Raw genomic sequence first — 26,178 nt, 5'->3', positions numbered from 1 at the left:
CATCCTTGAGTAATCATCCACAAATAATATGAAATATTTACCACCATAATAGCTTTGAACTTTCATAGGACCACAAAGATCAGTGTGTACTAGATCTAAAATTCCTTTAGAAGTGTAGGACTTACTTGTAAAGCTTGATCTTGTCATCTTACCCATCTGGCATCCTCAGCACATAGCATTCTCAGGTTTTTCAAGACTCGGTAGACCTCTTACTTGGTGCTTCTTACTTATTTTGATCAAATTATCAAAATTTACATGACAAAACCTTTTATGCCATAACCAGGTATCATCTATCTTTGCATAAAGACAATTGTTCCGAGTTGAGTCAAGATGAAATGTATTACCTTTTGTTTGTGTCCTGGTAGCATCTAACTTTCCATGTTTGTCATGAACTTTGACAATTCCTTTCTAAAATTCTATTCGGTATCCTATATTGTTTAGCTGTGCTACACTCAACAAATTGTATTTCAATCCTTCAACCCAGTATACATCATCACATTAAGCATTTTCAAGAAGTGTTATAGATCCTTTACCTTTTACCGGACATGGTGCATCATTACCAAATCTTACATAGCCTCCATCATAGTCTTCTAATTTAACAAACTTGTGTTTATCACCTGTCATATGATGTGAGCATCTAGTGTCTATGATCCAAGAATCATTATTATTTATGTGAGATATTAGGACTTTTTCTTCGTACCTTTCATCATCAGATCCATCTTTAATAGCCACATAAACAACTTCCTCAGTATCAGTTTCATTAGATTTGTCATCGTTGGATTCCTCATCTGCTACTAGACATGTCTTTCTATCCCTCCTTCTAAAGTCTTGGTCTCCTTTGTATTGGTTATCTTTCTGCTTGTTAGCTTGGTATTCTCTCTTTTCACTAGATTCTTTGTCCGGGTAGTTAGAAGCCATATGTCCTATTTTATCACAATTGAAACATTTTAAAGGTAGCTTTCCTTTATACTTACCTTTTCCTCTCGGTAACCTTCTAGCTAATAATGCTTCAAATTCTTCTTCTTGATTTCCTCATACAGTCTGTGCACTTTTTCCATGTTCATGCAAAATATTTCACTTGCTCCATTGTGATCTCCTTCAGAGTACTTACTCATTCTATCATTGTAATCATCAAATTCACCAATATGAAAAGAACTGAATGCAAATTCTACTTTATTTACCAAAGACCCACTGTTATCAAAATTACTTAATTCAAATGCATGTAGCTTATCAATAGTAGCATCCAAATAAACTGGCATGTTAGGTATAGATCTCAATTCATTGATTGCAGAGACTCGAATAAGCTAGTAGAAGGGTTCTCAACAACTTACTTGTTATATCCTTTTCTTCAATAGTTCCACTTGCTCCTTTAATTTGATTGACAGACTCCTTTAGTCTTGTACTATATTGCGTTATGTTCTCACCTTCATTCATCCTCATAAATTCAAGTTGTCCTCTTAGACTATCTACTTTTGCTCTTTGAACATGTTCATCACCTCCATACACAGATGTGGGCTTATTCCACATTGCTTTTGCATCATTGCAACCTTCTAGATCATTAAACTCTGAGTCGGTCAATGTTGATGTTATTTCAATCATACCTTGAATATGTTCTTGATTTGCTTTAATCTCTTCCAAAGTCATAGGGTTGGTGCTTGGTGCAATGTAATCATTCTCTAGATAATATGTTGCATATTCTCCAATTCTTGTTAAATGTAGCTTCACCCTTTTCCGCCATGTGGAGAAACTTGACTTATTCAGCTTCGGTGCATCCCTTTTATACATCTTCAGATCTTTGCCTCAAGTACCTTTAAACTTTTTCTTTCGGAGTCCTTAGCTTTGATACCAATTTTTAGTACTGATACTTAATGTAAAGTACATATGCCAATAGCTAACAAGATGAGAGGGGGGGGTGAATCATACAAACTTAAACTTCCATAAAATCAACAGATTTAACCTCGGTAACTTATACTTCGGCAACTTAACCAAAAATTGTTAAACATGCAAACTTAAGAACACATAATCATAACAACACTCATAACACCAGATTTAATGTGGAAATCAAATAGGGAAAAACAACTATGGGATTTTGGACGCACTAAGAAATATACTCTTCTAGAGTATGCTCGGTTAAAAGCAAATCCTGTTAAAGATTACAAACACATTGCTAGATGTGACCCGGTTAAGGGATTTCCCTCATATCTGTTAGGATATTCACTTTGTTAGAAGTGACCTTGTTAAAGGATTTCAAACACTCACTTAGAATGTTACCTTGCTAGAGGGTTTACATATAAGACTATTAAGTCCACTCGGTTAAGAGATTTTTTGTCAATTACAAAATAACAGTAATAAAATCTATCTGCAACTTCACATCTGAAATGCTAAAGAAGATTCTTATTTGCTCTAAACAATCTAGTCATAGGACTTATCTTGTCCCTCTATTGGGCTCTCTACTCTGTTATTCAAACAGGTCTTCAAGCTTTTATGCTTGGTAATCACTATGTAGCATCTATGTGCATACACTTGCCCGCATACATTGTTTATCAACAATTCCTTATTTATAAACAATTGCTAACCGCTAAATCTCCTTGATCACATTTCCCATGATCAATCTTAGCCATTAGATCTTCAAACTTGACTAGGTTCAATGTATCGTTTTGATCTGAAAATGTTTTACCTTACCTTGGGACTCGCATTCCCATCTTGGAACTTGCATAAGGTTATTGCGGTTCAATCTGCATTGTAGATCTTCCTGCCGATTTTCCTTTGCCATAGATCCTTAACAAACTTCATACATGGCATACCAATCATTTATACGTCTCCAGCTAATCATTGTCCTACATCAAATAATGCTTTTATCCATCCCATGTGCACTGTCATAACTCGGTTGCAACTCGGTAACTACTAAACTTTACTCGGTAGACATTTCGCCTTCATTAACCGATATCAATAACCTTAGGGTTTACCAACTAGGTTCCTTAGGGTTTATCGACTAGGTTCCTTGCTCGGTTGCATAGTATAGTTTTAACCTTACAATCAACAAAATATGTAGGATATCAAAACAATCTAAACATCATGATCTCATCATTGTCTAACTCGGAAATAGTTGCCCATTGAATAACTTATTCCTCCCTTTATTCATCACATTCTTTCTATGTCTTTTACCAACATCTTAATTATCTTCTAATCAATCTTCTCAAGATCTGGCAACATCATACTAAATCAAATAATCAATTTCTTGACATCAATGACAAAATAATGTTATAAAGATAGCTATCGTCCTTCTTCAGTTATATCAATAATCTTCAACAACCTTCTCAATATCCTTATTGAATATCAACAATCTTTCTTACTGTAATGCCAACAAAAGTCTCACATGGATTGAATATCTTTCAATCCTAACCCTTGTTAAGATTGTTCAATCTTAACCATTCATTTCCCCATTTCTTCTATAAATAGAACCCTTCTCCTCAAGCAAAGGAGGAAGCATTATAGTATTGTTGCTATACTGGTATTAGTATAAGAGCTTTTTCATAGCATCAATACCTACACTTGCATACCATTTGTTTATCATATTCAACCATCTTGAATCTTCATATGGCATCCATGACTAGTACTAAAAGTTGAGACTACACTCATTTGGGACTTGGAGAGGGGAGAAACAAGGGAGGAGCATCAAAAGGCATCATGGAAGCATCTTAGGGAGGTTCTTCTCCTTTCTTTTATTTTGTTAAATTTCTTTCATTCTTTTTGAAATCTCTTTTGATATGTTTGGAATGGTTTTTAGTTCTTTGTTTTAGTTTTATGGTTGAAACTAACTTATTAACATTGAACTTTCTTGTTGCCTTCTCCCCATTTCCATGACATCACCTACTACTTCATCAAGCATGGAAAACACAAGTTTATTTTAGCCCTCTAAAATCAATGTGCAACTAATTTAAAGAAGTCACTCAAAATGCAAGTTGTATGCTATCAATTTATCCCTTAGTTAGGCTTAAATGAGCAAGATATGATGTGTTACTTTCCAAAATAAAAATCCTAGTTAACTATGTGAGGAAATGCATAAAATTTGCTTTAAAACAATCCTGTACATAGATATGTTAGTAGTTTGAAAATTTCAGTTCTTGGACATTCGGGCCTGTAGAAAAAGTTTGTTAGCTATGAATAAAAGTGATATCCTAACAAATGCATTGTCTTCCACCTCAAAAATGCTAACTTAGAGGACAAAAGCGTGAACTTGTGATACAAAAGCATTGCTCTGTGGACTAAAATGTGAGAATTCACATACAAAAACGTTAACTGAAATGAAAAATATGTTAATCTCATAGACAAAAGTGCTAATCTAAGGATCAAATGTGTTAATTAGCCAACAAAAGCACTAACCTAAATACCAAATGCGCTTACCTGCAAGACAAAAACGCTAATATATTAAATAAAAACATTGTCAAAACTCACATAGACATGAATATGGATTACAAATGCATTAAACTTGTGTTTGCGAGAACTAGACAGGATATTAGAAAGATATATGCAAGGCTCCAACCCCACGGTGGGTGCCAAAATGTGTCGACTTGAATTTCATCATCAGAATACTACCTGCAACATATTATTTTCACAAAATACAAATGAAATGCTACATGAAATCCAAACTCAACCAATGAAACTACATGAAATGAATTATTAAAATAAAAACCATATTACCTTCATGATTTAAGTCTCATTGTGTCCTAACTCCACTGTTCCTGGTTGCAGATGATTTTCTCTCAGATAAGCATTGGTAGCTTCCAATATGGCGTATGAAGAATGGAATGATAACTGATAGTTAATTGATACTATGATATGCAATGCAAATTATTTAAAGCTAAATGATTATGCTAAATGAGAAATGTTAATTTGCTAAATTGCTGCAAGATAAAAACTCATGGATGCATAAGTTTTACTCAAATTTTTAACTTGCAGACTAACTCTTTCTCAACTCAAACTCCTACTTTTATATACTTTTGAGAGGATAAGATGATGTATCTTAGATCAACGGTCATGATCAGATCTGTAGATTTGGATGGTTGTGAGAAAAGGTGAAGGTTGAGAGAAAAGGGGAAGGATAAGACAAGTGTCACTCATCTCACCTTGACTGGTTTTTTGATTGAGTGAATCTACAGATGGTTGGAGAATATTTAGGCATGAGAGGACAAGTGGACTCAAGTTCTTCCTAAGATGTAGGGATGTTGGAGAGAATATAGAAGAAGGTTAATAAATATGTGTACGTACACAATATTTCATTTATTTTGAAAGTTGAAGATAAGTGGCTAATAAATGTTTTATTTATTTTAATTTTGTTGAAATAATTTAGCCACATGATGGATGAGTTGGCAAAGGAAAGATGAAGTGGAGATGGAAGGTGATTTGGAAAAAGAATTAAATAATTAAGAAATCATTTAATATTTGAGACTATAGGATATACGAATAACCATTAAATATTAGATATTTAATTGATTGACTAGAGGAATAATTAAATATTAGATATTTAATTAATTGATTAGAGGAATAATTAAATATTAGATATTTAATTAATTGATTTGAAGAAAAGGATAAATGAATTAATTAATAAAATATTTCAGTTAAATTAATTAATAGACAGACATGAAATGAATTAAATAAATTAATCTTTTCAAATTAACTTTTTAATAGAAGAATAAATATTTATTTAATTTCTCATAACCATTTTTGTGTTTACACTATGCATATGCTCATTCCCAAGATAAAATAGTTATCTCTATGAGTGAAACCACTTTGAAACTCATCACGTGCAACATGCATATGTGGCATCTCCATCTTCAATCACCATTTGATCATAGATCATCACTACCAATTTTCTAAGCTCCATCGGTTAGGGTTACCGGATGATCACTCTGCTTCAAATACCAATACCGATTTCCTTCACTGCTTTACTATCGGTTGCACTATTGCATCAGTTACCGGTTATAATACAACTCCATTACCAGTTGCCATTGACATCAATGATGACACTATACTTCATTAATGCAATCTTCATGCAATGCCAACATAGAGCCCTCAAAAACATAAATGTTTATTGGATGTACCTCTCAAATACATGAGAACCCATTTTACTACATTCCAATGCTCCAATCCGAGATTACTCATATACCTTCTTATGACTCCAATAACACATGCAGGAAGGCTAGCAGCCTAGAGCTCACTGCTCAACTACAAAACAAAAGTCTCACTGACTTACAAAATGGATTATCAAAATCCAATACAGTGTACTGCTTTAGATCAACATCAACTATGCCAAGTTCAGTACCATTTTAAGCTCAGTCTATAACCAAAACCTTCGCTATCAAATATACCACCTTATACAAAATATTGTCTATATTCTCTCTCTCATCATATCTTCATGTCAAAATGACCTATAAGATCTCATACATATACATGAGTCTTTTACAATATGCCAAGTTGGCTTATACAAGAGATAATTACAATATAAAACAATAAACAAAAAGTTTATTCCATGTCGGCTTGAGTGTCGGTATACATTATTGCCCCTGTCGGTGAAGTGTCTGCTGATGTATGTAGAAGTCCATTGTTGGTTCCAATAACTGTCAGTGGGTTACCAGGTGATTTCCAGTTGGTTTCCATCAATGACAACATCAACTATTCTCATAAGAGTGTAGAATTCCAGCAATCTCCCCCTTTGGCATTGATGGCAACACTCATGAGAAAAATCCAAAAATTGAAGTCCAAAAAGTTTCCAAAAAGATGTGCTCCCCCTGAGCAAATGATCTCCTCTGAATAAGAAATTTTTCTCTCCACTACTCCCCCTTTGACATCAATGACAAAGGTTGTCAAAAATAGTCAAATGAGTGCAAAAATTTCATCTCAAAGTTTGTAAGCGGTTGGTTACAATCTGAAAGATATCTGCCAAAACCAAATTTAGGCTTTGCATAAACCTTTGGTTGTCATTCAAATTTGCCTCAGTCTGTTGGATCGTGCCGGTGAGATAATACATGTTATCTTCAGGTGATCTCTCTCCCTGAATTAATGCCTTGGATATTTCTATTCTCTGAGAAATAAGATTGTCCAACTTGGGACAAAGTTTATTTTTAAGCTCTCGGGCATTAGACCTTATCCTTGCCTTTTCTTTCTCAATTTTATCTATTTTTTCCTCAAAACCTATCATTTCTTGCTCAAAAAATGATATGTGACCGGATGAACCAATTATGGTATTGGCTATGTCATCAATTTCTTTCTGTGTTTTACTGATCTCCTTATCTATGTCCATTGTCAAAAGATCAGGTTTGCATGTTTCTTTGTATAGCTCTTTGTACTCCAAAATTGTAGAGTTCAGTGTCGATAATAATATATTCAGGTGTTCAGTGCACTTCTTTATGGTGTCATCAAAGAATTTGTCCTTCTCTTTTTCAACTCTCTACTTTATTGTATCTTCATTCACTTTATCAATGGTTATTACATTGTCGGCAATAAATTTGGACAATGTGTCCAATTTGCCTAAAGAATCCTTAATATGATCTATGTTACAATTTGGTGCAATCAATTTAAGAATTGGTATAGTGTTATCAATTTCCTTGTAGGCCAATGCATTGCAATCCGTTATCTTTTTGATTGAATCCAAAAGTACCTCTGTAACATTGGTAGGTTTGAATTCACTTGCTGATGTATCCAATGTATGAGCAATTGCCTTTATTACCTTTGTGCTTCCATCAGTTGTAACCATTTTACTTGTTTTTACCTTTGGTGGATCAGTCTAGGTTTGCATCTCAACTTGCAAGGGTTTCTCAGACTGTTTTGATATCTCAGTGATTGTCAGTTTCTCTGTTTCAGTGTGTACTTTTGCCTCAGATTTTTTCCTGAAAGTTCAACTGTCAGTATCTCAGTCTTTGGTGACCCTATGCCAGCATCTATTCCTTCAGTAGGTTTCTCAGTTTCTAATGGTTGCTCAAGTTGAGTTGGGATCTCAATTTCAACAATCTCTACCGGTTTCTCTGCCAAGTTGCCACTGTCAACATTGTCTTCCTTAGCCTCTAAACTATCCTTGTCCACAACAATATTTACTTCCTGAGTATCCACATTCATGGTGAAGAGTATCTCAAATTCAGGATTGTGTCATCATGTGTAACACCTTTAGTGTCAATAACCGGTGGATCATCTATGTGTACCGGTGTAGTATCCAAAGGTGGCGGTAAATTGTTAGTGATCTTGATGTTTTGAATACCACCAATTTTTCCTTTGCCCTTGTCTTTCTCCTTTTGATACACTTTAAATATATTTTTTGGTCAGTTCATTTCCTCTCGTTTTTCCTTCTCCACAAAAAATATATCCCAATTATCAGTAGTCTCATCTGCAATCTCTTTTACTCTTCCTGCCATTAAACTTACTTGTCAATGTCCACTGGCAAAAATAGATCGATTAGCCTCAAAAATTAATTCATCAATTTCCTCTTTTGAATTTACAGGATGTACAGCTAGAAGTTTTTCAACTTTTAGTTTCTTATCTAATTCCATCACTGCAATCCTTTTTTCTTCCAATCTTCTATACAGTTCATTTGGTAAGCCATCCACAACTTCAATTAGAACCTTTTTATATATGTCCAAATGTAAAATTATATTGTTCTCAATGCTTTCCCAGTCAAAATCATTAAATGCGTTATATAGTTTATGTACATTAGCCAAATCTCCATTATCGGTTATCTCATTTCGTAAATCATTCAAAGAAGGAGTAACAGGTTGTTGTTTCTTCTTTGGTGTGAGTTTCTTGGGAAGTCTCCTTACTGCCTATTGTTTCTTCCTCAAATTCCTTGTTCTCTTAGGTGAAGGAGAGGGTACTGGTGAAGGTTTTCTCTTCCTCCTTTCAACTCTTTTAAACTGTGTTCATTTCTCACTATCGGTTCTAGAAGATGTGTCAACCGGTGAAATATGTGCCTCCGATTGAAGTCCTTCAAGCTCACTAGCCAATATACCACTAATGGTCATTACATTTTCCTTAATTTCCTTAACTTTCTTAGAAGCATCTCTAATAAATTTTTGCCTTTTCTTCCTTTTCTTCAACAAATTTACATCTCCTTCAATAGTCTCAGCACTACCAAAAACTTTTTCTAATGGTTCTCTTGGTGCTTCCAGTAAAGCTTTAGCATATGTCTCCAAAATGGTAAGATCTACTTTATATCCCATTTCAGTCACCCAGATAGTCCTAGGGAGTACAACCTCCATCCATGTCTCATAAGCTCAGTTTTATCATGTTGCATGTGAATCAAATCTATCTTTAACATATCATTTTCATGACTAAGTCTTAAATTTTCATTTCCAGCATCATTGAGTCTCCTATTCAAGTCTTCTTCATTCACCTTCATGTCTTCAATATCTTTGCATAACCTCATAGTCATATCTTGCATTTCATTATTCATATTACTATTTTCTTATCTGAACTTGTTTGCAAGTTCTCTAAGAGTTTCCTTTTCATCATCATCTTTCTACATCTTCTCATGAAATTATTTTCTTTTATTTTGTGCTATAGCAAAGTTCTCCTTAAGTCCTTTAATGAATTCCTATGTAGTCCTTAAATCATCTTCAAGTTTGATATTCTTCAATTTCTCTACATCATAATCTACAAGAGCTCCTTCCAGTTATTTTCTTAAGTTCTCCATCTATACCAATTTCAAAATCTTCCTCAAGCTATTAGGATTTTGAAAATAGAGGACCAAGATCTAATACCAATTGTTAAAATCAATGACAATCCCAAAGACACTGAGAGGGGGGGTGAATCAGTGTCTAATCGATAAGCAGAATATTTAAACTTATTAAGAACTTTGTATCCAAAAATAGTGTACCGGTAAATAAGAATTAATGCAGCAAATAAGAATAATAGAGACAACATTGAGAACACACCATAACACAAGATATTAACAAGGAAACCGGGTGTGGGAAAAACCTTGGTGGGATTTGTGACCCACAATATTCACTCACTGGCCAATAATTAAATTTTACTTACAATGAGGGGCCCGCACATGCAGGAAGGCTAGCAGCCTAGAGCTCATTAATCAACTACAAAATAGAAGTCTCATTGACTTACAAAATGGATTATCAAAATCCAATACAATGTACTGCTTCAGATCAGCATCAACTATGCCAAGTTCAGTACCGGTTTCAGCTCAGTCTATAACCAAAACCTTCGCTATCAACTATATCACCTTATATAAAATATTATCTATATTCTCTCTCTCATCATATCTTCATGTCAAGATGACCTATAAGATCTCATACATATATATGAGTCTTTTACAATATACCAATTCGGCTTATACAAGAGATAATTACAATGTAAAACAATAAACAAAAGTTTATTCCATGTCAGCTTGAGTGTCGATATGCATTATTATCGTTGTCAGTGAAGTGCCTACCGGTGTATGTAGAAGTCGATTGCCAATGATGGTAATTGTCAGTGGGTTTCCAGGTGATTGCCAGTTGGTCTCCATCAATGACAACATCAACTATTCTCATAAGAGTGTAGAATTCGAACACTCCTCTTGTATCTTTGGACACATCTCCTTAGTTAATTTCAAATGACTAGGCAAAGGTGTGTTGATAGCTTTTGAATTCTCCATATGGAATCTCTATAACACCTTTTTAACATAATCATCCTAGGATTTATTCTACCTATCTTTGCAAATTTTCATACCAAGGATTTTTTTTGCTGCCCCAAATCCTTCATAGAAAATTATTTTGCTAACTATTGTTTTAACTCTCGAATGTGATCCATGTTAGACGTTGCTACAAGCATGTCATCGACATATAAACACAAAATAATGTAGCTTTCATTATCTAACCTCTTAAAATAAACACAATGGTTATAATTACACCTATTGTAGCCTTGTTCAGTCATAAAACTATCAAATTTCAAGTACCATTGTCAAGGTGCTTGTTTCAAGCCATATAAACTCTTATGTAATCTGCACACCAATTTCTCCTTATCTTTGACCTCAAATCCTTGGGGATGTTCCATATATATCTCTTCCTCCAAATCACCATGGAGAAAGTCTATTTTCACATCTAATTGTTCCAAATACAAATCTTCAACAACCACAATACTTAAAATAGTACGAATAGAAGTCATCTTAACAACCGAAAAAAAAATTTAGCAAAATCAATGCCCTTTTTTTGTGCAAATCCTTTAACAACTAACCTAGCTTTAAATTTTTTCTTACCTCCATATTCCTCTTTCATCCTATAAACCCATTTGTTTTATAAAGCCTTTTTACTTGCAGGCAACTTAAATAATTCCCAAGTTTGATTTTTACGCAAGGAGTTCATTTCTTCTTTCATGGTAAGCTCCCACTGAACCTTTGTATCCACCTGCATAGCTTCATCATATCCTTCTGGTTCACCAGCATTTATTAATAAAATAGAATACCAAGAGGGGGAGAACCTGTCAGGAGGTCTACTTAGCCTTGTTTACCATCTAACATTCACTAGGGTTTATGGTATTTCTGATTGTTGTTGAGGAGCACGAGGAACCATTTGAACATCACTATCTAGAATATCATCAAGCATGATAAAATTCTTTTCTTTCTTCTCATGTTGCTGCAATTGATCTTTGTACAACACCTTCTCATTGAATACATTCCCGATTCTCACAATTTTCATATTTTCAACATCCCAAAGCCTATAACCGAATTCATCAATGTCATATCCAAGGAAAATACACCTTTTTTTTATTTTGCATCCAGCTTAGTTCTATTTTCATAATCTACATGTGCAAATGATTTGCATCTGAATGTTTTGAGAAAATAATAACTCACCTTCTTACATGTCCATGCTTCCTCTGGAATACTACAGCCCAAAGGAGTTGAAGGACCTCTATTAATTAAATATACAACATTATAGACAGCCTTTGCCCACATGTTTAAAGGCATCTCAGCATGCAATCTCGTGCTCCTTGCACGATCTATTATTGTCATATTCATGCGCATAGCCACTCCATTTTCTTGTGGAATTCTTTGAACCATTTTCTTCCTATGAATTCCATTAACCATTATTAGATCTGAGACAATTTAATCTTTTACCTATCTCATTTTCAACAAAGCTTCTCCATTTCTTAAATTTTTCAAATACACTAGATTTATACCTAAGGAAGTAAATCCAAACCTTCCTAGTTGCATCATCTATGAATGAAACATAATACCAAGAGCCACTGAGGCAAGATACCTGAGCTGGTCACCATACATTTGTATGCACAAGCTCTAACTTTTCATCGTTCTTTTGCTTCTGATCCTTGAGAAAACTAACCCTCTTTTGTTTTCCATACACAAAACTTCAGAGAAATTCATATTAATGCATTTCAAACCTGGTAAAACCTTTTTAGAGTGAATTACCTTCATACCTTTTTCACTCATATGCCCAAGTTTGTTGTACCACAATGTCATCTCAGAACCTATAGCAACTATTTTAGTTTCTTCCTAGGAACCTGCAACAACTATTCTTGAATGTGTTTGGGTTTTCTCTGCAACAACTAAATAGAAGGAACAGTATGACCTGTACAAAGATATAAGGTGCCTACTTTCACACCTTTTTCTACTATCAAGGTACCCTTTGAAACCTTCCATTATTTATCATTAAAAGTAACGGTGCAGCCTTCATCACCTAGTTGCCCTACCAAAATTAAATTCCTACTTAACCTTGGAACGTGGCTTACCTCTTGTAGTAGCATGAAATGAATCCTTTGAATCTAAAACCCATGAATCATCAATATTATCTAGGGAAATAATCAAAGCATCTTCTTTAGATTTATTACTTACCATATTTGCCTCCTTATTACCTTCTTGTTTGTCTCCTTTAATCTTCCAAGACCAGCAATCTTTCTTTAGATGACCTAGTTTCCCATAGTACCAGCAATCTTTTGGTCCTTTAGATTGGGATCTCTTGTCCTTTGGTTTTCCTCATGACTTCCCATGACCTCCAAAATATTTTCCTCTCTCCTTTGGTCTGCCCCTACTTTCTACATTCAAAACACTATTTGATGTGGATCCACTTGAGCTTTTCCTATGAATTTCCTCACTTAGAATAATACCAACAACATCACCAAATTTTAGGGTATTTGAACCAGAAATAGATTTACTAACCGCCATTACCAAATTATTCCAACGTTCAAGCAAAGAACATAATTTCAAGGGAGCTCTAACTTCTTCATCCAAATTTACCTTTAGAAAATTCAACTAACTGGTAATCATATTAAACTCATTTAAATGATCTGTCATAGATCCACCTTCAATCATCTTCAGATTAAATAGACACTTCATGAGAAATACCTTATTTGAGGCTGATGGTTTTTCATACAATTTAGCCACTATCGACATCAATTTTGTAGTCATCATTGCATTTTTTATATTGAATGCTACAGATGGTGCCAGGCATAGCTGAATGGTTCCCAGTGCCTTTCTATCCAAAATATTCCAATCCTCATCACTCATTGTTCCTTTCTTGGTTTTTCCTTCCAATGGCCTCCATAAATCCTTCTGATAGAGATAATCTTCCATTTTCATCTTCCATAATTGATAGTTCTGCCCATTGAATTTTTCTACCTTCAATTTAGCTTCATCTGCCATTTCTCCCACTTAACCATGAGAATCCCACTCAACCGTAAGATCCTCCTGTAGATGATAATTGAACACAACCAACTCTATTACCACTTGTTAGGAATTACATGTAGAAAATATCAATTATATGTAAATAAATATTAAACACAGGAATGAAAAACATAGAAACAATAAAAACAAAGAGATAATATTTAACGTGTGTTGAGCATCATATTTAAAAATGTAAAAAAAACCATGGATTTATAGGGAATTAGGATGATTTTGAAAAGAGTAATAAAAGGCTAAATATGCCCTTGATAATTTTGATAGAAACCCTAAAAATCCCACTGATACCAAAATCCCCTAAGACATCACCTAATCTAAAGTTGTCAGTAATAGGTGTCCATCCTTCACTGAAACGCCCAATCTAACCAAAATGACTCTATCGAAGAATCCTACCATTATCCTATCAATAAAGTGACTTATCGAACAAACCTTGGCCATGATGGACTTCTAAAATAATTCACCGAAAACATTAGTTCCATCGACATAAAGTACATCAAGGAAATCAGGAGTGGTCCCACCGATAAAATAAAGAGTTTCAATGAAACTACAGTATTGATGAGACATGTGAATAGCTCACTGATGGAAGAAGTTTGGCCAAAAGAGTAATATCAAAGGAACCAATAGATATTTTATCGACAAATCTATTTCAAGGAAAAGAGCGTATCGAAGAGGCACAAAATATGTTGACCGAAGATAGCTTTCTCATTAGAGAATAAAGGATTGATGAGACACGAGAGATTATGATCGATGACTTGTTATCGACCGAACACAAAGAGTTGAAGGAGAGAATTTTTCTTTTACCAAAAGGTGAAATCTCATCGATGCTAGTACAAAGACATATAATGAAGGACTGCTTCAATGGAGCTCTAACATCGATAAGACAAAGGAGGGACTTAGCAATAAAAGGATTTTCATCGAAAAGCAAGATTTCAATGAATTGATTAAACAGTACACCGATACAAACACTTATAGCAAGGCTTTGATGAAATAAAGATATTGATGGGACCAAGAGATGTGTCGGCAATGATGTCAATTTCACTGAAGTAAAGAATGATGTTGATGGAATATGGTGTTTTAGAAAGCCATCGAGACATATGATTTCATCGAAGTGTAGTATAGGTGTAATGTTAAATAAGCGTTAGTAGAAAATTCAAAACAATGCTAGACAAATGATTACCTGTTGCCGCGAAGATCAAAACAAATCTCAGTAAAGTCACATCACCATAAATTCAAAATGAATACCTATGTGACCATTGCTTGATTGGAATTATTAACTGATAAGTTCACCATAAATGCTCAATAAATTGATGAAGTAGGAGACGTTGTTGATAGTGACTAAGAGAATAAATAGAGAGCGATTCAAAGCTAGACAATTTAGAATTGGTTTGCAAGAAGAGCCCTTGGAATTCAAGTAAGTTCCTCTCCCTCAGAAACTTGTAATTAAAATGAAGCCATCATCTTTGAAGGCCAGTAAAGTTAGGAAAGCAATAGAAACCCAATTTGTAGATGATAAACCTAAGAGACAAAAGAGTGAAGGGTGTTCACTAGCCAAAGATTTGATTGATCAGTGTCCATCATCGAGCCTCAGGTCTAAAAAGGTTAAGACCAATGAGGAAGGTTTAGAAGACATATTTGAGCATCTTGGAGATATATGGACGGAGATAAGAGGCCATGAGTTGTTTATTTTTGGGTATATCAGAAGGAATGCACTTGACCCTGTAAGCAATTTATGGGGACTCAATTTGGGAAAACTAGAAGTAGTGAATGTCTTTGTTAATGTTGAACTTATGAAATCCTTAGCCAACAATTATGACCCCAAGACCAAAACTATCTATGAATACATGGGGGAACCAATACTATCGATTACTAGAGAAATTGTTGATACTATGTTTAATCTAGATTGGGGGTACGAAGAGAAAATTGATATCAAGAAGTTGGCACAAGAGTACTTCAACCTGGAGGACATCTATAAGAGGTGGTGACTCCCCATCCATAGACCTAGGGTTGTAGGATCGACAATACCATTGGGTAAAGATGAAAAAGCTCCCTATGATGTCAATTTGTTCCACCCCTATTTCAAGTATGCATACTACTACGTCGCTCAGGTTCTGGGAATAGAGGCTCGCCCCTTGATGGATATAGTAACTATGGTCATCTGTGCAGATTTTCAATCTAAAGATCCCCAGTTATTTGATTTTTCTACCTATCTTGTTGATGCCATCAATCATGGACTAGAAAAACTGAAAGGAGATGTGATTAATGTGCATTTCAAGTATTATTTTGTTCTTATGCACATGTTGTTGTATGTTGGGCAAGAAAAAGGGCTATGGCCAGATGAGTTGTGCATTAGGGCATATGATAAGGCTGGAATAAGGAAGCCTATGCAACTATGGATATCTTCATGGGACCAAAGATATGACAACAACAAGTACTAGCATTTCAAGGAATAATTTGTTAAGACACTACACAGATTATTGGGACACCCATGTGATCATGCTTTGTCTCCTCAAATTTAGAGATTCTTAAGGCCAAAGGATAATGGTGAAACACTGCAATTGAGCACAACTAAGGAGATTTTTACGTCTTTTCAGATTGCACTCAAATAAGAGTATATGGACTTGAGGGATTTGAGGGAAAAACATATGTATTGCCTATCATTGTGCCTAATAGAGTGGCATGCCTAGAGATTGTCAGGCAGTTGTCAATAGTAAGCACCCAACACTTAACTAGTCATGGAAAGCAATCCAATATGCCTGTATTACTGGTATTTTCAGATTTTATTGTCAAAAGTTCAAAGAGTTATGGTTTGTTGTAGAATAAATTGGATTATTACAAGATGGTAGAAGGAGACCCTAGGCCAAACTTTGATCCAAAGGGATACATAGGGGCAGCGAGGTCATCCTAGAAATTTAAGGCTAGAGAGCATGTATTGCTCATACCTGATGATTTCATCAGGAACATAAGAAGGGAAGAAGCAAATGAAAAAAGCGCTAAGTATGAGCGAGTGTTACAAGCCTACAAATGGAAACTCTTTCAAGGGATAATAAATGAGGACATGCTTCAAAACATCAAAGATCCCTTAGATGCAGAAAACAAACTTATGGAGCATGAGCTAGAGTTGCTTGAGGGAGTGCCCGCTTATGTCTATGGGAAGCAAATCAAAATTGTCAAATATACAGAGCCCTTGGCCCATTTGTCTCCTCAATCTATTTCTAATATTTTTCTAGTTGACTCCCCTAGAGAATAATATCCTCTTGGATTTGAGGGTGGTGTGCAAATGGATCTAATGATGGAACAATACAATGTCCAATATGTTGGAGATATAAGGATGTTTGAACATGAAGATTTCATTGCTGATAATGATTTCATTTCCTCTAGATAGTTAGATATATTTTTATACCAGCGTAAAGGAATACAAATTAGGAATAATATGAAAGAGAAAACAAAGGAAGAACAAGCCCAAAGATTACAAGAAGAGGTGGACCTTGCTAAGAGAGAAATGACACCTAAGAAAGGAAGGCAGCTACTCAAGGATGTTGGTGTGCTAATCTACTCAGGGTGGGACATGAGGTCTACATTATTGTTTGAGGGTTTCCTCAAGAAGCAAGATCCCAACAAGAAGATCATACCAAAGTAGATAGACAAGATCTTGATGGGCTCAGGATATGATCTAGATCAAAAGGCTCTCATAATATGGGTCTTGTATCCGAAGAAGAAGAGACCCATACTTGTTGATATAGATCAATTTTTTGGCCACTTGATGATCTAGCAAGTTGGGAAAACTGATCCCAGAATCACAACCAAATTGAATGTGGATGTAGCAAAACTAAATCAGAAACAAACAATGTTTTTGGTCAAAGAGAACAGCACTTACAGAGGCTTTTATGAGAAGGCTACTGAAGAAATCCAGAGGCTACAAGGACAGTTGTCAAAAAAGACTCCTACTATGGGGGGATATGAACCAGATATGGGTTTTCCACCCAACCTAAGGGCCTTAGATGCTATATCAGATGCTGCCTACTAGAGGATAAAGGCTAAAAAGTTGGCAAAGCAATTGACCAATACCCAACAGAAGATTAAGAAATTGGCAAATGATGTCATTGAGCATAGGTTCAAAGATATGTTGCCACATGCTAACCAATATTGGAAAGTATACATAGGGACTGTAAAAGCTCTAAAAGAGCATGAGAGATTAAAGGCAAGATTGCAAGATGTATTGAAGGACAATGAGGCCATGAGTGCACAAGAAAGAGTTCAAGGGGACCAATACTTGATGGAGAATGACAACTACACAGACACACTAAATAAAGATCTCCAAATATTGGATGAAGACTGTGTTACAACAATACCAGTTATCTACAAGGAAGGTGAACTAGCTCCATTAGAGCAATGGCAAAAGGAATTTATACAGATTAAGGAGAAAGTCATGGCTAGATTTAACTAGGATGAAGATGTAGCCCCACATGTCAACCAGGCAGTGTTTGATCTCTTTTCATTGGAGATAGATATGAAAAGAAAGAGTGTTGCCGTTAGATGCTATAAGAGTGATAGATATATTAATCATCTTGGCATGCTTAATCTCTTTATCTTTCACTTTGGTAAGAAATTGTAATCAAGTTGTTAATGATGAAGGGACATAGCTTCTCATAGAATAGGTGTTGCTCACTTATTTATATGAGCATTTTTGTAAAATGAAGACGTTATTAGAATATAAGATACCGAACAGATACTATAGCCTTTGGCATACTATTGTACCATTTTGAATCTTTAATAGAATTAGTCATTTTCTCTACATATGTGATGTGGATTATCTCATTTTCTATATGCAGTTGTTTGTGATATTATCCAAAGGAGATAAGGTTATTCATATTCTTACAGTGAAGTTTATGTTTCTATGTTATAAACTTGGATTAAAAGGATGTACTTGCGAATTGTAATTGCTCCTTGTAGTTCTTCCTTGAATGGTCCTTTAAGGTTAAGGTTAAATACATTCAAGCGGTTTATGATATAAATATTTAGCAAATCTAATAAGAAACAGTAACTGACAGATTTACTAAAGGGGGTAGGTTTAAAAACTGTCTCACAAATCATACATTAAGTCCTAAAGAAATATAAGACTTTGTAGCCCAAACAATAGATAAGACACTTGTCATTCACAAATCACAATTGTTACCATATTAATTACCTTTGTAATAAAATTATAGGATAAGTGAGTAAGATTCAGAGGACCAATTAGCAATAGTATAAATACATAAAGATTTCAAGTACAAAGATCGAATAGCTTCTACAACAACAATCTTGAACTCATCTAAAATTACCTCTCCCAGGAAGCCATGCAATTCTGAGGCAAGGAAGAATTTAGACCAAGATACTCAATCTGCTATAAAACTCATTAGTCATCAAAAGCCACTAGTGAATAGGTATACCCGCCTAGGTCTTGCAAAACCTAAAGTGAGGTAGTTAGTAACCGAATAGGTTCACTCTATAAGTTGGCAAAGTCAATTGGAAGGTTTGATCATAGGAGTTGGCATTTCCTTAGAACCTATCTAATTTGTTGATTTGAGATCCAACAACGTGGTTCACCTAATCTTGGGCTACATCACCAAACAAAGAGTCCAATATTATTATCTAGTAAATCAAAACCGATTACAACCAGCAAACCCCTTGCAACTCAATGCCACTGCAAAATGCTAGAAAATTATCTACAAAAAACCCTAACCCTTAGCCTTTTTATCAAGACTTATGTTGGTTACAAAATTAGGGTTACAACATGTTAGCCAATAGAAAAATAACATTTCACACCTTTATAAAATAATGCCTTTTTTTCCTTGCAGGGCAATGCCCCTCGACCCCACCATGTATCACAAGAGGGAGTTCGCTAGGGGCACTGCCCCAAAAGCCCCATTGAAAAATTTGGGGAGAAACTACATCGATAGAAGTAGGGAAAATTTAACCTTTGAGTCTAATTAGGCTCCATATAACAATTGTGGAAATGTCCTTTACAATCATTTATTGTTTCATCTGTCTCGGTCAGACTCTCATCGCAAATGGTGATATTGTAGAAGTTCTTTATCATTGTAAACCAAGGTAAAAGTATGTCTATCATGTGTGAGACTCCCTTTAATCAATCTCAAATAGTTTAGGGCCAAAGGACCCTGGTTATATCTTTTGTCACCCATTAGTAGAACCTAGTTACAAGAATCAGATTGGTGTCAAGAGGTTTGTGGAAGTCAGATTCAGTTTGTAGTCATTGTTGGTTTGTTGATGTGATTTCTATTTGTTCCAAAGGTCTCTCAATTGTGAGTTGGTGTGGAATCAAACTTTGTTGAATCTATGTCTTGTAAGGATCTTGTGATGTCAGTGAATTTTTCCTTGAGTGGGAAATCCTTCTAGGGTTTCTAAGTGGGTGAGTTGGGAGAAGGAACTCCCTTGTGAAAGATTGTATCAAGCAAAGAAGAATTGGTGGTTTCTTTTGAATTGATCCTTGGCTCTACATCACTTCTCTATCCAATCTAGGAATTAAATCATAACACATGCATTCATGTTTCATGCCTACCAAATAATTTCTTCCATCAACAAAACATATTCTATCACCACTACATAACTTTTCTTCCACCTCCTTCAAGGGCTTCAGCTTATGACGAACTCCATCTTTCGTTAAAGGATAGGTATTGGAATGGTCATCATGTATAGAATGCCTATCAAAATACCATGGCCTCCCTAACAACATATGAAATGCATCCATGGGTATGATGTTGCATATTACCTCATAATGATAACTGCCAATCTTGAATTTCATCAGGCATTTCTCATTGACCAATACTATGTGGTCCTTTTGAAATCAAGTAATCCAATACAGATGTGGATGTCTTTCCCTCTTCAACTTCAACTTTGTGACCATCTTTTTAGACACCACATTTGCAGTGCTTCTACTATCAATAATCACATCACAACACTTATCCTCATATTTGCATCTAGTGTGAAATAGACTCTTCTATTGATCCGGTTCTTTCTCCTCATTTAACAAGGTTCTCTTGATAACTAGGGTCTAAAGCAATTCTAAAAGTTGGAATTTCTTATTCACCCAATTGGGTATCCAAAAATGCAAAAACATTAAAAGAAAAACTAAAAGAGGAAGAAAAAAATTGGGTGGTGTAGGATTGCCCTTACACCACTGGATGCTCCTGCATCAGGATATCCAATATTAAACATTTTTTTTATGAAAGCTGCCATAAATATAGAAAACAATAGAAAAGATTCTAGGAGAAATGGGAAGATAGAAGATACTAGGTTGTTCAACCCAAAAGCTCCCAAACAAACTAAAGATGAAGATAAATTGGACAAGGTATTAAATGTTCTAAAAGATTTATTTGTGAAGGTAAATAAAATAGAAAAATAATAGTTCTTCCGTCATGATAGACCCAGACTACATGATATGCCTTACAACACTACCTGGAAGGATGGGAAACCAATGGAGAAGAGTCAAAAGGATAATATGCAGACACCAAATCCTCTAAAAATAACTATGAATCAGGTGTCAGATGATAACCTGTGGTGCTTTGCTTGTGACATGCCACACTCTCCTTACCACTCTCCTTACCAATTTATAGTAGCAAAGAAGCTACAGGAAGAAGAAGAAGAAGAAGAAGAATGTGAAGGGTATACAGATGATCACACCATAAATTTTCTATCATTTGAAGAATATAAATCATCTAAGGAAGACGGGGATAGTGATGTAAGTTCTAGACGGATCAATTAGCAGTGTTGTATGCAACAAGTATTCTCAGATAAGGAAGAAGAAATCAAACTCAAGGCCCCCACTAAAGAAGTAAAGGAAAGAATCATGGTGGCTATGGTGGAACAAGCCAAAAGAACCTATGCTCTTAGGAACATAATCATAAACCCTGAGTAGGGAAAGCCCTCTGGCATGTTCATGAAAGAAACCAATAAGATATCTAAATCAATGAATAATGTCCAGGACAAGGATTCAGGCAAGACCAAAGAGAAGAGTGTTCAAATAACAAAACCACAAAAGGGAGAGAAAGAGAATATAAAAAATGCTTCCTCAACACCAGCCACTACATCATTTGACATTGCAAATGCTTTGACACAAATGAAGGTCTCTATACCATTGCTTGAGATAATGAAGTTCCCTAAATATAGAGAAAAGACTCTAAAAATGATCACAGATGTCTCAGGAGAAAAAGTGAAGGAGCACAAGCAGGGTGGACAAGACAATAATGGTGAACATGATTTGACTCCAGCCATATATATGGGGTCAACAATAACAAAGAGTCCTTCTCAAGTAGATCCTTTCTACCTGACTCTAATAATAAATAATAAGATGATTAAAAACTGCATGATTGATTCAGGAGCAGCAATAAATGTTATGCCTATAGGATTTATGAAAGAGCTTGGAATGGGGGTGGATATGACATTTGGAAAATGTTATGCTATAGATAATAGATCTATTATAGTTGTGGGTGTTATGAAAGATGTAGAGTTCAAACTAGCAGCATGCCCTGAAGCATCCTACAAAATAGACATCATGGTGGTAGATGTCCCTCCTAATTATGGAATTTTGTTATCCAGACAGTGGTCAAACCTAATAGGGGGACATATCCAATTGGATTTATCATATGCTACCATACTAGTGAAGGGGCATGAAGTGAGAATTAAGAGAGAGCCTTGTTCCTCATATATCATTAAGGATGTGGAAACTCTTGAGCTGATATATTTTATTCAGTCAAACATGGATAATTTTAAAGTACAATAGACAAAACCAATAACTAAGGATTTGTATCCACTTGAGTCTTGCATCAAAGAAACTAATGATCAAGTGTGGCGCATGTACTTTGATGGCTCATGCAGTAAGGAAAGAAGTGGGGCTGGGATTCTATTCATTTCACCAAGTGGAGAAACATTTAAGTATTCTTTCAAGTTAATGTTTCAATGTACCAACAATATTGTTGAGTATGAAGCTTTAATCACGGGACTAAACCTAGAAGTTAAGCATGGAATGAAAATCCTTAGTGTATTTGGGGATTCAGAATTGATAGTGTCCCAAATTAGAGAAAAATATGCCTCTAAACATATCAGATTGAAGCAATAGAGGAATGCAGTCTAGGACACCATTGAATTGTTTGATACCTTTCAGATAAATTGGATTGATAGGTCAAAGAACATAATGGCTTACTTTCTGGCAAATATTGCACTATAGGAAAGTGATGTGACATTGAATGGGATATTGGAAGTGGAGATAAAATTCAGACCTTCTATCCCTGATAACCTATACAACTGGCAAATTTTTCAAGATGATGCTAACTTGCTAAACTTCTTGCAGTGTGTGGATCATTATCAGGCACAAGCTATTAACTTTAATGACTTTGTGGAAGAGACTGATGGGAAAGAAACCTTGTTTGGATAGGAGATCATACAGCTGAAATCGAACAAACTACCAAGAGGTTTGGTTGCATTAGAAAGGACTTTCAATACACGGGACTAAATAGAAACTAAAGTGACTGTAGGTAGAGAAAGTGATGTTGAACAAATTAACTTGGGAAATGAGGAATCACCAAGGTATGTGTTTGTTGGAAAGAAATTAACCCTTGAAAGGAAACAACAATTGATAATATTGCTCAGAAAGTATAGGCATGGTTTTGCATGGTCATATGATGACCTCAAAGCATATAGAGAAGATCTTTTCCAACATGAAATACCCCTTAAACCTGATGCCAAGCCATTTAGACATAAACAGAGACCTATAAACCCAATCTTTCTACCTAAGATGAAAGAAGAAATAATAAAAATGAAAGATGCGGGGATAATCAAACCTTGTAGGTATTCCATTTGGGTTTCAAACTTAGTGCCTATCAGGAACAAGAATGGAGACATAAGACTATGTGTAGACTTCAAGAACTTGAATATATCATCCTTAAAAGATAACTACCCATTACCAAATATGGATATCATGTTGCAGAAGGTGATTGGATGTGAACTATTATCTATGATGGATGGATTCTCAAGTTATAACCAAGTGAAAGTCAAGGAGGCTGAGCAATACAAGACAGCCTTTACAACACCATGGGGTACTTATGTGTATGCAAGGATGCCATTTGGCCTAACAAATTCTGGGACAACTTTCCAAAGAGCAATGGATGTAGCATTTGCAGAGCTAATAGATGTGATAATGGTGGTATATCAAGATGATCTGACCACTTACTCAAAAAAGGCTAAAGACCACTGCAATCACCTTGAAAGGATATTCAGAAAAGCTTTAGAATATAGGATCTCTCTTAATCCAAAGAAATGTCATTTTGGAGTTGAGGAAGGAAAGCTCCTAGGACACATAGTATCTAAGGAGGGAGTAAAAATTGATCCTGAAAGAGTGGCTGCAATCAACGAAGTCCCCATTCCAAAAATTGTTAAAGCCATTCAGTCTTTTCTGGGACAAATCAACTTTGTCAGGAGATTCATCTTAAACTTTGCAGATATTGTAAAACCTATAGTGTAGATGTTGAAGAAAGGAGCCAAGATAGATTGGGATGCAGAAGCATTGGAGTCCTTTGTAGTAATCAAGAGGACAATATCCAAGGGACCAATACTAATATCACCAGATTTTAGCAAACTATTTCTGATCTTTTCTTTTGCCTCTTGTCACACGGTAGCAGCAGTATTATTATAGAAGAACCAAAATGGTTGTGAGCAACCCATTGCATATTTCAGAAAATCATTGAGCCCATCTGAGATCAAGTATGATATAAATGAGAAATAGACCTATTCTCTGGTGAAAGTGGTAAAACACTTTAGACCATACCTAGTAGGAATAGAGATCATAGCTTATGTTCCTAGTGCAGCAGTGAAAGATATTTTTCAGACAAATAGAAATAATAGGAAAAAGGTGCAAATGGATCAATCAAATCTAGGAGTTTAACATTGATCTTAAGCTTTTGCAAGTCATTAAGGGTCAGAGATTAGCTAAACTCATGGCAAGAACACATTCTGAAGGATTTCAAGTAAATGAATTTTGGCTTGGGGAACCAGTTTTAGCATCGAGCACGTAGCATGGTACACAAATGTTGTGTATTATCTTAAACACATGAAGTGTCCAAACAATATGACTCATAATCAAAAGAGGACCCTGAATTTGAAATCATTAAAATATGTGATCATTAATGGTGACTTGTATTGGAAAAATAGAGATGGGATCTTGTTGCTTTGCCTGGATGAACATCAAGCAAAAAGAATCTTACAAGAAATGCATGGTGGGGTATGTGGTGGTCATTTTTCTGCTAAAACCACAGCTCATAAGATACTGAGGGCTGGATATTATTGGCCACATGTATTCAATGATGCCTATACATATGTTAGGAAGTGTGAAGCATGCCATAAGTTCTCAAGAAAACTGAAGTATCAGGGGGCTCTCACATTAAGACCTATGCAAGTTGAAGAACCTTTTCAGAAATGGGAGTTGGATTCATTGGGAAAATATCAGACAAATCTAGTGGAGGTCACAAGTGGATATTGGTAGCCACTGATTACTTAACCAAATGGGTAGAAGCAATTCCTACCAAGCAAGCTACTAGCAAAGTAGTCATCAAATTCATGATAGAGAATATCATTACCAAATTCAGTGTCCCTACTAGGATTATTGTTGATAATGGAATGTGTTTCAGATCTGAGGAATTCAATACCTTCTGTAAGGAGTATGGCATCAAAATATCCCATTCATCTCCATATCATCCCAAAGGTAATGGGCGGGCTGAATCCAACAATAAAAATATCCTCAAGATCATTAAAAAGATGCTAGGACAAAATAAAAAAGGGTGGGATTCAAAATTGAGTCTAGCACTTTAATCTGATATAATAACAATCAAGAAGTCCACATGAAAATCTTCATTTGAACTGGTTTATGTCAAGAAAGCTAGACTTCCATTGGATAATCTTCTGCCTATCCATAGATTTATTATACAAGAAGAAATTGATGTGGAAGATCCTTTGCAGGAGAGGCTGGTTCAGCTAGTGGAGCTTAATTAGATCATAACAGAAGCCCAAAAGCAGAATGTTAAGGCACAGAATCAAATGGAAAAATTATATGACAAAAGGGTGACAGATAGGAAGTTTGAGATAGGTGATTGGATCCTGATGTGGAATGCTAGAAACTGGGACAAAGGTAAGCATGGAAATTTTGAGGCCCTTTGGCTTGACCCATATGTGATCATGGAGAAAGCAGGGGATAATATGTATTACATACAAATTGCCATAGGAGACAATCAAGAATTTCCAGTACATGGACAGTTCCTGAAGAGATTTTTCTCTTAAAATATTATTCCATGTACAGTAGATTAGGATTCATTTTCCATTGTATATAGTTTCAACCACCAGTAGTAGGTCCCTAATCACCAGAGAGTCCAGGCCCTTGAAGGTATCTGTGACATACCCTCATCCCCAGTCAGAGCCACTGCTGAGCATAATATTTTAAAATGTAAAAAAAACCATGGTTTCATAGG

At 35.3% G+C, this 26,178-nt stretch overlaps 1 pseudogene; it reads right to left on the bottom strand.

Annotated features, from left to right (window-relative positions):
* LOC131041515 (DNA replication licensing factor MCM3-like) overlaps positions 1-12,064 on the bottom strand; it is a 186,822-nt pseudogene extending 174,758 nt beyond the window's left edge.
* Positions 12,065-26,178: the final 14,114 nt, after the last annotated feature.

This window comes from Cryptomeria japonica, chromosome 7 (genome assembly GCF_030272615.1).
Source record: "Cryptomeria japonica chromosome 7, Sugi_1.0, whole genome shotgun sequence".
Classification (NCBI taxonomy): domain Eukaryota; kingdom Viridiplantae; phylum Streptophyta; class Pinopsida; order Cupressales; family Cupressaceae; genus Cryptomeria; species Cryptomeria japonica.
This window is presented reverse-complemented; position numbering and strand designations above follow the sequence as displayed.